The sequence below is a fragment of the Apium graveolens genome, chromosome 9 (genome assembly GCF_009905375.1).
Source record: "Apium graveolens cultivar Ventura chromosome 9, ASM990537v1, whole genome shotgun sequence".
NCBI lineage: Eukaryota > Viridiplantae > Streptophyta > Magnoliopsida > Apiales > Apiaceae > Apium > Apium graveolens.
The window spans coordinates 33,595,806-33,612,160 of record NC_133655.1 but is presented as its reverse complement, the minus strand read 5'-3'; positions in this window follow the sequence as shown (position 1 = coordinate 33,612,160).

Sequence of the window (16,355 nt, the reverse complement as noted above, 5' to 3'; positions counted from 1 at the left end):
TTCCTTCTTAGTGTCTATTACATAGGCCAAATAGGCCTCATTACCTTTCTTTAAAAACTTCCTAATCTGGACCATGGTTAGAAATTTTTGGGTCTCTCATTGACCTTTAAATATTATCTCTTTTTCATCTTCCACTTTTATTTTTATTTTCTTTTTCTCACAATCTATTTATGCTCCGTTACCGGATAATCAGTCTATTCCTATGATCACATCGAATTCTCTTAACGTAAATGGGATTAAGTCAACCTCAAAGACTTTCCCTTCTAGTTTTAACTTGCATCTGGGATGTACTTGATTAACAAGAATGATCTCCCGGTTTGTTATTTCTACTTGTAATACCTCGCATAGAGGTACATCATTAGGATTTATTTTCTTAACAAAATTTTGAGATATAAATGACTTGATCACTGCAGAATCAAATAAAACATTTGCACGTTCTGAATTTAACAAAAAGGTACCTGCTATCACATCTGTGTTCCGAAAAGCGTACTGAATGGTCATGTTGAAAGTCCTAGCAGCTGGAGGCCGGTTGGAAGCAGCTCTGCTCATCCCTGAAGCCTGAGGCCTTAATGTGGGGCAATCCTACTTCATGTGCCCTATCCTTCCGCACTAAAAGCATGTCACTCTTGGTTGAGGGAAATTTCCGGAAAGGTGTCCTGGTTGGTTGTATTTGAAATACTTCAGAGTGGATCTTTCCTGGACTCACACTCTGAGGTGCCTCTTCCATATGTCCGGCAATCTGGTATAGGGGCACGGGGTTGACTGTGAAATGTCACTCTAGATTTTCCGTCGCCCTAGATGACACTCTCACTCAGGGCCTTTATAAACCAGGGACCTCTCCCTGGTTTAGACACCACTCCCCTAACAAACCTTCTTGGAAGGCTCCTATTCACGGTTCCTTCTCCTCCTTGATTTCCTATCTTCCTTTTCCTACTTTCCTTCTCTTTCAAACTTTACTGACTACCTGCTTCAACTATCGAGGCCTTCTGCACTAGGGTGGAATAATATGTCAGTTCTAGCATCACCACTCGTTTCTAAATCCATTATTTCATACCAACCTGAAACCTTCTCGCCTTCTTCTCTTCCGTATTAACAAATTCCGGTACAAACCGCGACAAATATGTAAACTTAGCCTCGCATTTCACCACTATCATTCTATCTTGTTTCAACTCTAGGAACTTTATTTCCATCCAACTCTTTATAAACCTAGGGAATTACTTGTCTAAGAGCAACCGTGTAAATATATCCCATGGAATCACAACATCAGTCTCGAGGTTACGCTTGGACTCCCACCAATATTTAGCTTCCCTCTTTAGCATGTAGGAGATGAAGATGGTCTTCTGTCACTCTTCGACACCTAGTATCTCGAAAGACTTCTATATCTCCTTAAGCCAGGACTGTGCCTCCACGGGGTCGGCAGATCTTAGAAACTTTGGGGGTTTGAGGGACTTAAACGCCTTGAAGGCAGTAGTAGCAGTTTGTTGAACAAATGTGGTGGTGGTGGTGGAAGGGATTGTTCGTTCATATTTACCCTTGAGAGGTTCACAAATTCATTTATGGGGTTTCCCTCTTGGTGGGTATCCTCAGCCTCTTTTTCCATATATTTTTTTTCATCAAATTCATTGAAGTCTAAGTCTTCTTCAAATTCCTCATTTACAACATGGTCGGGTTTGTCCTGCCTCTGATCAACAGATTTTGCGGGATGAGCCCTAGTTCCTCTTCTAAAGGGTGGCATTGTTCTGATAATGAAATGATGTTGATACAGTTACACATATTTATATTTTGATTAGTTCATTTATACGTACACATGTATTTAAATATTTGGCATGCTTTCATCGAGGGGGTAATAATAAAGTAAAACATTTTTTTTATAACTAATAGATAATATATAAAAAGGTCTCCCAGACTATGTCTTGGGGCGAAATACATAGGTCCTGAATATAAATTACCAAATACATAATTTCTGAATACTGAATATCAAATACATAAACTGGGCACCTGGGAGGGCTAGGAATGCTATCTACTATTAGCTATCCTAACAAAATTGGTGACAAGTCACCCAGCCCTTACAAGGTCTATATACAGCTATTGTGCTCCTCAATATGTGTTATCGCGCGTGAGGTATCTGATCCTTCTCATCGCTCTAGCCAGCATCAACTCAGCATCGACTACCGGAATGTATCCTCCTATTGCAGTCATCCTCATCTACACCCGAGTGTAGAGCTCAATCTCGTCAATCTCTCAGTGAGCTATGGTTGGGGAAGCATCCCTAAAGTCCCTGCGGTACCAAGTCTAGTAGCTCTCTCGGTGGATAATTTCTGGCGTAGCTCAACAATACGGGTAGACGCCGCAGTGATGTCAGCATTTAGCTGTGCCAAAATCCAGTCATGAACTGCACATAGATGGTCGCCGGGGGTGGCAAGGGCGAGTCCGGGTCACTGTAGGATATGTCATGGATCTCATAAGTCTGTGCCCCCATCTCGTCATCCTCGTCCTCATCATCGGAGGGTAAGGGGCTCAGTATCCCTGGGTAAGGGGTGGGAGGGCGAACAGTCGGGAGAGGGTACATCTCTATGTCTGTCCAGTCTACGCCATCGTCCTGGGACTCCTTGACATCATCTTCTATAGGGGTAGGAAAGTTAGTCTCATCCTCTGGAGGATCCTTGGTAGGGTCATCCTCTGAGTCATCAATAGGTGGTTCCTTCGACTCGAGAGTAGGGTTGTTCTCAAATGGCATAATGTCCTCGATAGGGTCAACCTCCCCCATAGGCTCCACCGGTACCTGATACAATAAGCAAGGTGTTACTAACTTAGAGTCGGGATTCCCTTGAGGGTAAAATTGTCAAGACTACATAATGTAGTCTTGCGACGAACTCAATTTAAGTTCTACTTGATTTTTATTATTCTTATGTCTAAGTATTTTATCTACTATCATTTCCAATATTTGATAACCTGAGGCTCTAATACCATTTCTGTGATGCCCGCAATCCGGGGTCAGGGATTTAGGTGCCCACGCCATCTTGAATTCTGTTTAAACACTTATCTTTTTCACAATAATTATATATACTCAAACATCTACAACCCCATACATATCAACACACACATACACTTACAGGTTATTATCTTGGAAATGGACAATACATTACTAGAGTTATTAAATCTGCAAGGTGATAGTTATTAGAGACCAAAAGTAATTTAGTCTTACCACGGGTGTAACCTTTATTTAAGGTTAGATCGGCGGCCTAATATCCGTTTCTTCATTACTACCTTACATAGATCATACTTATATATAATTTGGATAAAAAACAACTGAAACCCAATCCAGCTCATACGCTCTACCTGTGGCACTGCACCAAATAATCTACAAAAAAGATGGACATTTCCTACTCGCTTCCAGGCTTTGAGCTTTCTTACCGGAATCTTGGTTCACTGTTGTGTTGTGTCATTTTAAGAAAACAAGTGTGAGCAATAATGCCTATCATAATAATTTACAATATGAAAAGACTGTACAAGGAATTTATATCAGATTTCCGTATATGGATATATGTTTGTTTAAAGTGATTTTTCTTGGTGATACACACCTTTTTTCAAAAAAATTCTGGATTGACTTATTTGTATGCAAATAACTTAATGGTAAACCCATCACCTAGGCTTGGGTTATGGTATTGCATCTCAATTCCAATTGGAAGAATATGACATTCACCGGAGCCCATACTATACAATGATCAGTCCGATAACAGAATATTATTATTGTTCTCTATATGTAGAAAGACGACTTCCTTACTCCCGGTTGTCACCCTAGCCGCATTCGGGATTTATATGCTTCCCCTTTCTCCCGGGTATATTTTACATACTTCGTATGTTTTTCAGTACACATGGGACCTTCTCATACGAAAATTAAATTAGTAGTCTACCCAGTACATGAAGTACTGGATCTCTACCCCTCCTTTATCCTTTAAGAATCCTATCATATCACAAGAACTCGTACTCCTCGAGTTCCCAAAGCGTTTAGCTATTGATAGGCATAACTCATGTTATATTTATATATATGTACTTCCGAGATTTTTCGGAGGAAGTATTAAGATAATGTGAGTTGACCGTTGTCATAGTTAAGTATTTAAGGGGGAGTTTCTTTTGACACTATAGTCAAAATATTTAAAATACGTCAAGATAATATTTTTCGACGATCCGAAAATATAATACTGATTTTATGGAGTTCGGAAAGTATTTTAAAAGTAAATTTTTGGACTTTTAAATCATATTAAATCATTTATTACATATTTAAGAACTGAACTTCCGGTAGCCAAAATTCATATTTTGAGAATTTAGCATAAAACTTTTCCTTCCTCAAAATTTCCAAAGATGTCCTCAAATGCTCCGCATGGTCTTCTGCTGATTTCGAGTAAACCAAAATATCATCTATAAACACAATGACAAACTTGTCCAAATATTTCCTGAAAATTCTATTCATCAAATCCATAAACGCTGTTGGGGCATTGGTTAATCCAAAAGACATCATTAAGAATTTATAATGACCATACCTTGTTCTAAAAGTTGTCTTTGTTATATCTTCTGGTTTAATCTTCAATTGGTGATATACGGATCTCAAATCTATCTTAGAAAAATACTTGGCTCCCTTCAACTGGTCAAATATATCATCGATTCGAGGTAATGGATATGTGTTCTTGATTATAAGCTTATTGAGCTCCCGATAGTCGATGCATAATCTCATGCTTCCGTCTTTCTTCTTAACAAATAATACCGGTGCACCCCATGGGGACACACTGGGTTAAATTACTCCTTTATCTAACAACTCTTGCAACTACTTCACTAACTCCTTCATTTCAACGGGCGCCATTATATATGGGGCCTTGGATACTGGTTCCGTTCCAGGTGCTAAGTTGATTACAAACTTAATTTCTCTATATGTAGGAATTCCTTGTAACTCGTCTGAGAACACGTCTGGAAATTCATTGATTACTGGAATATCTTCAAAAAATTTCGGCTCCTGATTTCTATCGATCACATAAGCAATGAAATGCTCGCATCCTTGTCATAGCAGCTTCTTAACTTGAATCATCGTTAGGAACATCTTTGGTTACCTTTGACCTTTAAACGTCACTACTTTCTCGTATGGAGTCCTCAAAATTACCTTCTTATTATGAAAGTCTATCTGAGCATCGTGCTTAGGTTGCTGGTCTATTCCTAGAATAACGTCAAACTCTCCTAACTTAAATGGTATCAAACCCACACAAAACTTATTTCCAGAAATCTCAATCTCATAGTTCACACATACTTGATTAACATATACACGTTCTTGATTTGTTAATTCCACAATCATTTTTTCATTTAACCATTCAACTGGACAATTTAACTTATTAACAAAATCTTGAGAAATAAAAGATCGAGTTACTTCCGAATCTACTAGCACTTTGGCACATAAAGATTTCACAGTAAGTGTACCTACCACAACATCAGTGTCCTGAATAGCATCCTTCATAGACATGTCAAAAACTCTAGCTCTTGGAGGCTCATTTACTACTGGAGTAGATCCAATTATTCTCAATGCATTACTAACTGGAACTGGTGTCTTGCAATCCCTTGCTATATGTCCTGGCTTACCGCACTTGAAACATATAAATCCGATTGCTGGAACTTTGACTGCTAGATTCCTGGTAAGCTGGTCTTTATTTACTGGGTCTCTGGCTGGCTAATTATGGCACTCTCTTGAATAGTGCCCTTTATAGTTACATTTATAATAAACCACATTCAACTTGTTACGAACTCCTTTATGTTTCTTTCCGCATACCTGGCAATCTGGTAAAGCTAGCCTTTGTTGGTTTGGCTGGTTCCCAGTAGCTGGACGGTTTCCTTGTCCTCCGTCGCCTGCCTTTTGCTTTCTAACTTCCTCTTCTGGTTAAAATTTGGAAAGTTCCCTGCTTGTGACTGTCCCTCATTTCCTTCAAACTTCCTCTTCTTACTCTCCTTTTCTTTCAATGATATTTCACTCTTCGTCTTTGCAATCATGGCCTTCTATAAAACTCCTGTATCTGTGTCTAATTTAAATATGGCTACCTTCCCTCTGATCCATTGCTTAAGACCCTGCTGAAATCTCTTAGCTTTCTTCCTGTCTGTATCCACATATGATGGGACAAACCTTGACAATTCTTCAAACTTACTTTCATAATCCGCCACTAACATATTTCCCTGCTTTAACTGCAGAAACTTCAATTCCATTTAATCCTGAACAAACTGAGGTAAATACTTCTCTAGAAACAACTCTTTGAATCTTTTCCTAATAATAACATTCGTCCCTTCCAATATCTTAATAGTTTACCACCAGTAGGTGGCTTCATTCAACCAAACTCAACTTTCTGTCCGTCTTTCACCTTAACCAAAGTAAATGACTTCTCTATTTCTTTCAACCAAACTTTCGCTTCAATCGGATCTAAAGAACCCTTGAATTCCGGTGGATTCACCGCCTGAAAAGTCTTAAAAGTTACTTGAGGATTGGTTTGTCTTTACTGCTGTTGAGTCAGGTTGATTGTTTATTGAGCCAAGATCTGGAGAATGTGGGATACTGTTGGGTCTATGGGGCATGGATTTGCATTCTGGTTATTGTTGTCTTGGTTGTTGTTGTTGTTTTCTTCATTCTGGTTGGTAGAACGGGTATTTCTTCTGGGAGGCATTTATGTAAAGAATCAAACAACTTATTTAAACTTTAAATCAAATCTTTCTTATATGAAAAGTTTTTTTAAAACAGAAATATCTATTTTTGAAAACATTTGTAATAGTTGAACCAAGTAAATGCATGCTTCTTTACAGAATATAAACAGTTAAGGGGGTAGGGTACATGTTATCACAAGAGTTTATAACAGGTGCAGTAAATGAAGTATAATAAAACAGGTGTAGTAATGTAAATGACAAAGCTGGAAAAGAAAATGTACTGATATATATATATATATCAAAGTTTTGGTAATACAAGCGTGAAAACGCTTCAGCAAAAGCAAAAGGGTACAACAAGCCTACACACTAATCAGCAAGTCTAGTTTATATATATGAGCCAAATGTGTGCTCAGACACACTACACAATAATATACATATAAAAGCTACCACAACATCTCTATCTCTACAACTCTGTCATCTAGTTCATGGTAAATCTAGACTTCCGATCTCCTCAAGCTCCTCTAGAACCCACTTAGCCCACTCCACAAAAAAATCAGGTATAATATCCTCATGAGTAGGTCTAGCTATCTTCACAGCATATGCTCTCCGAAACACCTGGATCCTCTCTCTAAGATGCCTCTCACCACTCCCGATATCTCTGGTACGCATGATATGTAGTAACTCCTGGATCTGTCCTCGTAGATGTTGCTTCTCCATAAGGCAAGCCTCAAACTGATAGTATAGAATAGGGTATGGGGAAAACTGAAAAGGTAGACTCGTAACTGATTGCCTAATAGAGTCAGAATAAGCAGGTGGGGGTCTTCGGATAGGTGGCCTCATACCAGGAGGTGGAAAAGCTCGTAATGGTGCAACTGTCATAACAGGAAGTAGTATAGCTAACACCTGTGGAAGAGAAGGACGTGGATCAGATGACGGTCCTCCAACTGAAGGCTCAGAATGATCAGCTGGTACTGGAATAAAGGAATTTGCCATCGCTGCTATCTGAAAATCACATCGCAAGATACGAATCTCGTACCACAACATGAATCATACTAACACCTATTATACAGTCACACTCAACCTCTCAATATTTTATCTTTCTATTCCTTTCTTCTAATCTTAACCCTCTACCCATTCCCGAAAATCTAGGCTTGTATTAGTGACTTATAACCTATAGCTCTGATACCAAACATGTGACGCCCTCCAAACCCTGGTCAGAAGTTTGGGGTTCATAATACACACACACGCACAATATATAAACCTGCTTATGATAATAATAATAATATGCAACGACCCTACTTACCTTCATCCACGGATCGCAATAGGTTAAAGTATGCACACAAGCCACAACTTACTTATAATACAAATGTTCCAAATCCCAACTAGTTTAACTTACATATAAATATTAAACATTCTTACAAACTTTCAAACTTAAACTACTACAAAATATTCAGCTAACTTATCCCGCTCAACCTGGAATCCTAGCTCGCACACTTGATTGGGGATCCTTGCTACCAATAGGTTCCTTCTTAATTGGAAAAGAACATAAACAGAATCGCACAAATGAGCTAACTAGCTCAGTAAGTCACAGTGATAATACTGAGATTAAACAATGATTAAGTGAAATGATTTAGGTTATCAAGTTTCTTTATAAGTAATGATTAGAATTGGATATTCAATTTTTATTTTAAAAACAAAGGTTTGGCTTCTGATTAGTCATGCGGTAACCCCGAGTAAGGCACACAGATATGTTCTATATACTGGATCGAAGGCACACATTGTCCTAACATGACCACCAATTTGGTCTGACCACGAATCTGGTCCACATTTATAAAACAATCCAATTCTATAAAAATAACAGAATAAACAAAGTAAATCAATAATCAGAATCATAAACAACACTGGTCTTCAAACATAAGGTGGTTTGCAATCACCAAGAGGATTCAACAAGGTAAGTACAAAGATTGGCTATCAACCGGTAAAAGAATCAGATAATAGAAGAATCAAGGTCTCGTGGTTATAAGGATAAGTCTTCTGATATACAAGGTATGAAGGTTTGTATGTTAAACAATTCTGGTTCAGTAATCGGTATTTAGTTCATATATATTTGTGGAGTAGTATCGTATATCTGTGGTTCGTATCTGGGTATTCAACAATAAATGGTTTACAAAGAACAAGGCTTACGGCTCAAAGATCAATAACTGGAATTAGGGTTTAAGGTTTAACACTTCAAAGCACTTGCAATATAAAACAGAACATATCTTGAGAAGGTTCAGAACACTTGCCTTATCTCGACTCGCTAACACTTCCCTTGCTCTCGTTCACTGACTCTTATCCACTGACTATCTGCTTCACCTTTCAATGCCTCGATTCCTCTTCTAAAAATCACAAGTATCCATCAATACTCTCTCTTACTTTATTCTATTCGTTATAAGCTTCTATCTACCCTTCGTTTCACCCAAATCCGACTTACGGATTGAAAGTTATGATAAAAACAGTTACAATACCCATATAAGCATATCGTACACCAATCGGATCACATATAACACATAGCACGTAAGATATTCACTAAAATTACTTTTTTCAAAGAATATTCGTGGTTAAAATGATTTTTAAGATATTTAATACGAATTTTTTAAATATTTTTCGGAATTAAAACGGGTCATTGAATTATTTATAAATAATTAACAGGGTTCGAATACCCGAATCTGAATTTAAAATCATTTTATAATAATTATCAAGCATTGAAAACAATTTAAAGTAATAGTTTAAAGCTCGAAACTATTTTTCAGAATTTTTCAATCAAAAGAAATAATTAAATTTAATTAAATGATCTATTCAAATTAATTAAATCAATTAATCAATTAATATTCGAATTAACTGACCAATTAACTAATTAACTATTAACTAAAATTAATTAAATAATTCAGATTTATTTTTGAATTAAAAATACTTTTTGGAATTAAAATAATGATTTTTGGAATTTTTAATAATTAAAAACGAATTTCTGAAATTAAAATAAATAGAAAATATGATTTTTATAAATTTTTAAAACATGAATCCTATTTTTGAAACTTCCAGAAACTACAGGGACCTAACTGTTTCTTCCACAGAACTTCAGGGAAGTTCAATTTTTACAGGGTTTCGCCGGAAAAAGTCGGGCTTCACCGGAGAACACGTTCCCGGAATCCTCACACCACCATCTCCTCCAAATCACATCTCTAAAAGCACCATCAAAATATTCATGCAATTAAAACATCTTAATAACCCATGAGTTGGCCGAAAAAACTCGAAGAAAACTCGCCGGACGGCGAGTTCTTCTTTGCTCCGGCCAGCTCGATTCTGGTATCTTCTGTAGACGAGACCACCACCAATCGATTTCTCTCTTCAAGCTCTACACATCCATACCAACCAATCAATCTAATAACCCTTAGATTAAAAACCCCTAATTTTCAATTGAAGTCGGTCGATTCTTGATTATACAAAATAATTTATAAATACTCGGAAAAATAATTTATTAAATTCATAAATCATTTATAAAATCATATAACAACATAAAAATTAATAGAAAAATTTCAAAATTATCTATACTTTATTTTGGACTTTAAAAAATTAAAATACTCAAATTTTATCACATTTAAGCATCCAAACACATATACCACTTAACAGATTATTCACCAAAAACTCACAGAAATATCCTAGAATATTTATTTATTGATAAAAATGATTACACGATATATCCCGTATATTACAGAAATGCTATAAAATATTTATCTTACCTTAGTTTGATGATGAGGAAGCTTAGGAATTAATTGTAGGATTTATCCATGGCTAGATCTTGAAATTTGAATTTGTATTCTTCCTTTTTAAGAAAAGGCCTAATGAAGCTTGGTGGGGCGAGAAGAGAAATTTTTTTGCTTGCTTGGTTGGTTGCTTCTTGAATAAGTATTAGCTTCTTTGATGTATATAATCTAGATATGCATATCTTTGATCATATCTTATAGCTTGGTCATTTTTTAAAGCCTAAAACACTAGCCAAGTACTACAACTACATGCTTGTTTACTATTCATCTCACTAGGTTAATATTCTCTTTGGTTACTATTTGATTACCAATCCTTGGTTGCATTCTTACTAATTAGTTTGAATGGCTTGCATGGGAAGTTGCATGGGCTTGATATGTTTATTTATTCACTTACGTATTCTACTGGTCGCTTATTCATTTTCATGATACATTTTTGTAAGCGATTCACGGGGTAAATCATTTTCTTATAAGTCCTTTATGCTTTGAAATCTTATACTTGGGTTTTATTTGTAGAATTCTAGATTCGTTATTGTAACGTGATTCTCGTATTCCTTGATGGTTCGTAAGATAAGGTCATTTTATAAAGTTTATTTTATTCGAAAACTAATGGCTATTACATACACTCATTTGGTACGTAAAATCACAATTGTTAGGTCCTTAATACAACTGTAGAGGGGGGTGAATACAGTTTATGCAGATAAATCGAAATAAACACTCAACAGGATAAACAATTTTATATTGAATGATAAAAACTGATTACAAACTAATCTCTCAATGGATGAACATATATCCTTGAAAGCTGCTATGTTACACAAACTATAAATCAATACGTGACAAATAAAGTGTTAACCTAATATATGCTTATATACTGCACAGTTACATAATCAAATAAGGAATCCTATACTATTACAATAAGGAATCATAAAACATATCCTTAATTTATTTGCTACTAGAAGTAAAGTCCTTCACCGACTTGAATTCTGCAAACCCTTTCCTTCTTTGATATCTCCTGATCTCTAGCTATAGTGACTAAATACTTATGTCATTTACTGATCAGCAAATGCTGATGACATATGTTGATGACATCACCTTCTGCTAAAGTCTGATATCAAATGTTGATAATAAACTCTAATAGTTTATAAGTTGATATCATCAATTTCTTCTAACAATCTCCCCCAACTTGTACATTATGAAATATGGACAAGTTCTAAATTTCTGATTTTGATGAGGATCAAGGAATAACTATGTTAATTTGGATTTGGTTATGTGTGCTCGTGGTAATGTTCAATTAGAGAGGACGCAAACATGGGTTATGAAGCTTACTTGGACAACAAGGAATAAATGAACGATGTATGAAGTTGGACAAGTAGCTGATTATTGTATAATTATTAATTACAATTTTGTTTGCAAGTTTTTACCTTTCATTTACAAGGGGTTTTCTTGTTTTAAGCACTTAGGATTTTATTTTCCTATTCGGGTTTGGTTTTTAACTTTGTTTCCTAGAAGGAATTAAATATTGGCTAATTCAAGTTGATATTGAATTTCTCTTAGAATCCTATTGGGTTTGGGTTATTGTCTAAGCCTATAAATACCCCTCTCATGTAATCTTTTAAGACAGATAATGCATGATATAAACTTTTATGTTGAGATAAACTATGAGTAGTTTTTCTTCCCTCTAAACTTCAATTACTGGATTGTTTTGAAGGTTAGGTTCGAATTACTTAGTTTCTGGATTGATCTAAGCAATTTAAGATTCAAATTTCACATTTCTGGATTGATCGTGTTCTTTTGAAATATCCTCTTCTTCTCTTATCCCTTTCTTCTTCTTCTTTTCTTTATTTGTGGAGAGATCCACATCAATTTGGTATTTGAGCCAGGTTTTTTCTCCAATTTCTTAATTGCATGGAGATCTAGGTTTAAAAAAATAATATACTGTTCACGAGTACTGTTCATCGACATTGTTCACGAGTATTGTTCATGGGCACTGTTCACGGGTACTGTTCACCAAATTTTTTTTCCAGATTTTTCTTATGGCTCCGGATGAATTGCTCATAAAATTACTTGGAAAATTGGATGAGTTTGATAAACGTACTCAAAAGCTTGCTAATTCAACAGAATCGTGGTTTGATGAATTGAGTAAAATTATAAATTAGGTGAAAGATAGTGATAAAGTCTATGATCCTGGTATAGAGCTTGGTTATTTTACAGGTTTGGGTAGCACATAAGATTTTGTTAAATGGGTTACACAAGTCGATAAGATTTCTGCTTATACAGGTTGGACGGAGATGAAAATATTCAAGATTGCAGTGCTTAAACTTACAAAGGAAGCAGGCTTGTGGTTTGATAATCTAAATGCAAAAAGAGTTAGATCTGGAAAAGAAAAGATTATGACATGGACATATTTTAAGAAGAAACTTCGTGCAAAATATATTTCTTTGGATTATAAATTAGAATGTATAATGAAGATGACATCCCTCTCTCAAGGTACTATGAGTGTTTCTGAGTATACTTCTGAATTTTATAGATTGCGCCTTATTTGTGACTTGGAGGAGACGGAAAAAATGAAAATTGGAAGATTTCTTCGTGGATTGAATTTTCCTATTTATCGAAAGGTTTAATCAAGTCCATATATCTCGTTTAATGATGTATGCAATCTTGCTTTAGAATTTGAATCTTTTCAACAAGATGAGAAATTGAAGTCTTCCCTTCATGAGTGTACTCTTTCAGAAGAAACTAAGGAAGAAGACTTTGTCACTTGTTGTTGATTACCAGGTGTTAAGTGTGGCGACTACATCAAGTTTCAATGAAAAGGATGAACCAGTTACAAAAGTAGCTATAATAGAGAAGCATGAAGAAAGAAAGTCACATGATGATAAAGTCTTGGTTATTGAAGTAAATCAAATAGATACATCTCTTAACTTGTGTACCGTGACATGGTTGAAGAGAAAGAGGTACTAGAGGATATGTTCCAAACTAAAGAGGTTGTGTACAAGGAAAACAACATCATCATCGTGGAACACATTGATTTTCTGGGGGTAGAGAACTTGTTGAATGCACCTACCTCAACAAACTATCTTATTCGTTCGATTTTACTTCTTAAGATACTGGTCATGGAATTGCAATTTAGCACTTTCAAGTTCTACGAGAAATCTTCTCGTTATGTGCTTATTTTTAAATACTTTAGAACTCGAGGATGAGTTTTCTTCAAAGGAGAGGAGAATGATGAGGATCAAGGAATGACTATGTTAATTTGGATTTGGTTATGTGTGCTCGTGGTGATGTTCAATTGGAGAGGATGCAAACATGGGTTATGAAGCTTACTTAGATAATAAGGAATAAATGAGTGATGCATGAAGTTGGACAAGTAGCTGATTATTATAAAATTATTAATTAGAATTTTGCTTGCAAGTTTTTACCTTTCATTTGAAAGGATTTTTCTTGTTTTAAGCACTTAGGATTTTATTTTCCTATTTGTTTTTTGTTTTTGTCTTTTTTCTATTCGGGTTTGATTTTTAAATTTGTTACCTAGAAGGAATTAGATTTTGGTTAATTTAAGTTGATATTGAATTTCTCTTGGATTCCTATTGGGTTTGGGTTATTGTCTAAGCCTATAAATACCCCTTCCATGTAATCTTTTAAGACAGATAATGGATGATATAAAAATTTTGTATTGAGATAACCTATGAGTAGTTCCCTTTAAACTTTAATTACTGGATTGTTTTGAAGGTTAGATTCGAATTACCTAGTTTCTGGATTGATCTAAGCAATTTGAGATTCAAAGTTCACATTTCTGGATTGATCGTGTTTTTTTGAAATATCCTCTTCTTCTCTTATCCCTTTCTTCTTCTTCTTTTCTTTATTTGTGGAGAGATCCACATCAATTTGGTATTAGATGTAATAACCCCAAAATTTTTGAACTTTTAGTAACCCTTATGAATAGTGTTTTGCTGATTATGCTGAATAAGAAAACTTTCCATGCCGCACTATGTAGGGGTTCTTCTATTGTTATTTTGAGATATTATTAGTACTTTATATGGGATATAAGTGTATGTAAAGATCGTCAGAATCCAAATTCGAACACTTTGATTTTTCCCGAAAATCCACCAGATACCGAAAGAAATGAGTATAAGGGAACAGGATAAGAAGGATTTAAATTCAAGGATTATAAGAAAGGATCATAAAAGGAATATAATGTATTGAGAAAGGTTAAGGGAACCCAAGTAATAAGATCCCGGGTATGATCCCTCAAACGATAAACGAAAACGAATTAAGCGAACCGTATAACAGATTAGCGGTCATTAGCCAAGTAACTAGGAGCTAATCAAAGAGGTTAGTGAGGATGATGTCATCAAACTAATAAGAAGAGGACAAGCATGGGAAGATGACATAAGAATGATGACCTAAGCATGACCAAAAAGGAAGGAAGGTTGGGTGATTATAAACCACACAAAATTCACCATGGTTAAAAGGTAATAAATCAAAACAAAAGTGGATCAACCAAGCCAAACAAATCAAAAAAACACAAAAACAAAGTTGATTCTCATTATTCAAGAGAAGCTCTCGGCTTTTCTTCTTTTTCTAAAAGGAAAATTTCAAAATCCAAGATCCAACCATTTGTTAAATTGCAAGGTAATTATCCAAGGTTCCTTATGATTAGTTATGGCTATCCTAGGAGTTTACGCTCCAAATTCCTTCACAATCTATTTCAATAAATCATTTAAGAAGAGAGTGAATAGTGTTTTCAAGAAATTTAAATTGTTTGATCTTGTGTTTTTGGTTAGATTAAGCTTTGGTAAGGACTTTCAAGGGTGATTCCAAGCTCCTTAGTTACTCTTACTCACCAAGGAGGGTATAATCTCTTAACCTAGCATTGTTATTGAATATTAAGATCTTATTATGAGTAGGATTGTTCATGAGAAGCATTGTGATTGAATATGTAGAGATTAGTTGGTTTTGTGATGTTTTTGGAGTTGTAAATCTTGGTTATTAGTTAATGAACTTAAGAATAGTTTTAGTTCATGTTTGAGAATAATATAAATTGGAAAACTTGAGGTGTTGGGGCTGTTGTAGTGATGTATGGATGTAGTTTGGTTGTATGGTTGAATTGTGATTGATTTGTGGTTGATTTGGATTAGGATAAAATTTGGTAATCGCGTAAACATAGCCGTCGTAATGCCCGATTTACTTTAGACTATTTTTGTTCTTAACATCAGGACCCCTGAACTCATAGTTAGGTTTTGACCATTGCCGTGATTAAATAGTTCATGTTACGAGCTTCGTTTTGATATGTGGTTCGCTTGAATCCGATGTACGGTTTAGGAGAAACGACCGTTTTAAGTAACGGCATTTCGCGACCGAACCCTTACCCCTCGCCTTACTTTGAAACCTTAGTTAAGGACTTTAAATGACTAATTGGGGTATGAAACAATTATTTTAAGTGGATTAGGCAGTTGGTAGGGTACTCGCGAAAGAATCGCCTTAAAACCCTTAATTGTTAATTTATTAAAAATGGTGGAGCCGAGGGTACTCGAGCGACTTAAGTGAATCGTTAAGCACAAAAGCGAACGTTAGGGTCTAATTGGTTAAAGTATAGATTCATAAGCGACTTTGGTTTAATTCCAACTTATATGTTGTTTATAGGTTACCAGCTCGTCCCAAGCCATTTATCACCCCCAGTCGCTCAGGCAAGTTTTCTACCCGTTATACTGTTGTTGTGATGTATACATATGTATATGCATTATCTTGTGATAGATGCATGATGGTTAATTAGAAAATATTGCGATATATTGGAGCATGTGATATGGTATATATGCATGTCTGTTTCGTAATCTTGATATATATCTGTTGATTCAAATGCTTATTAGTTGCATAATACCTATACTAGAG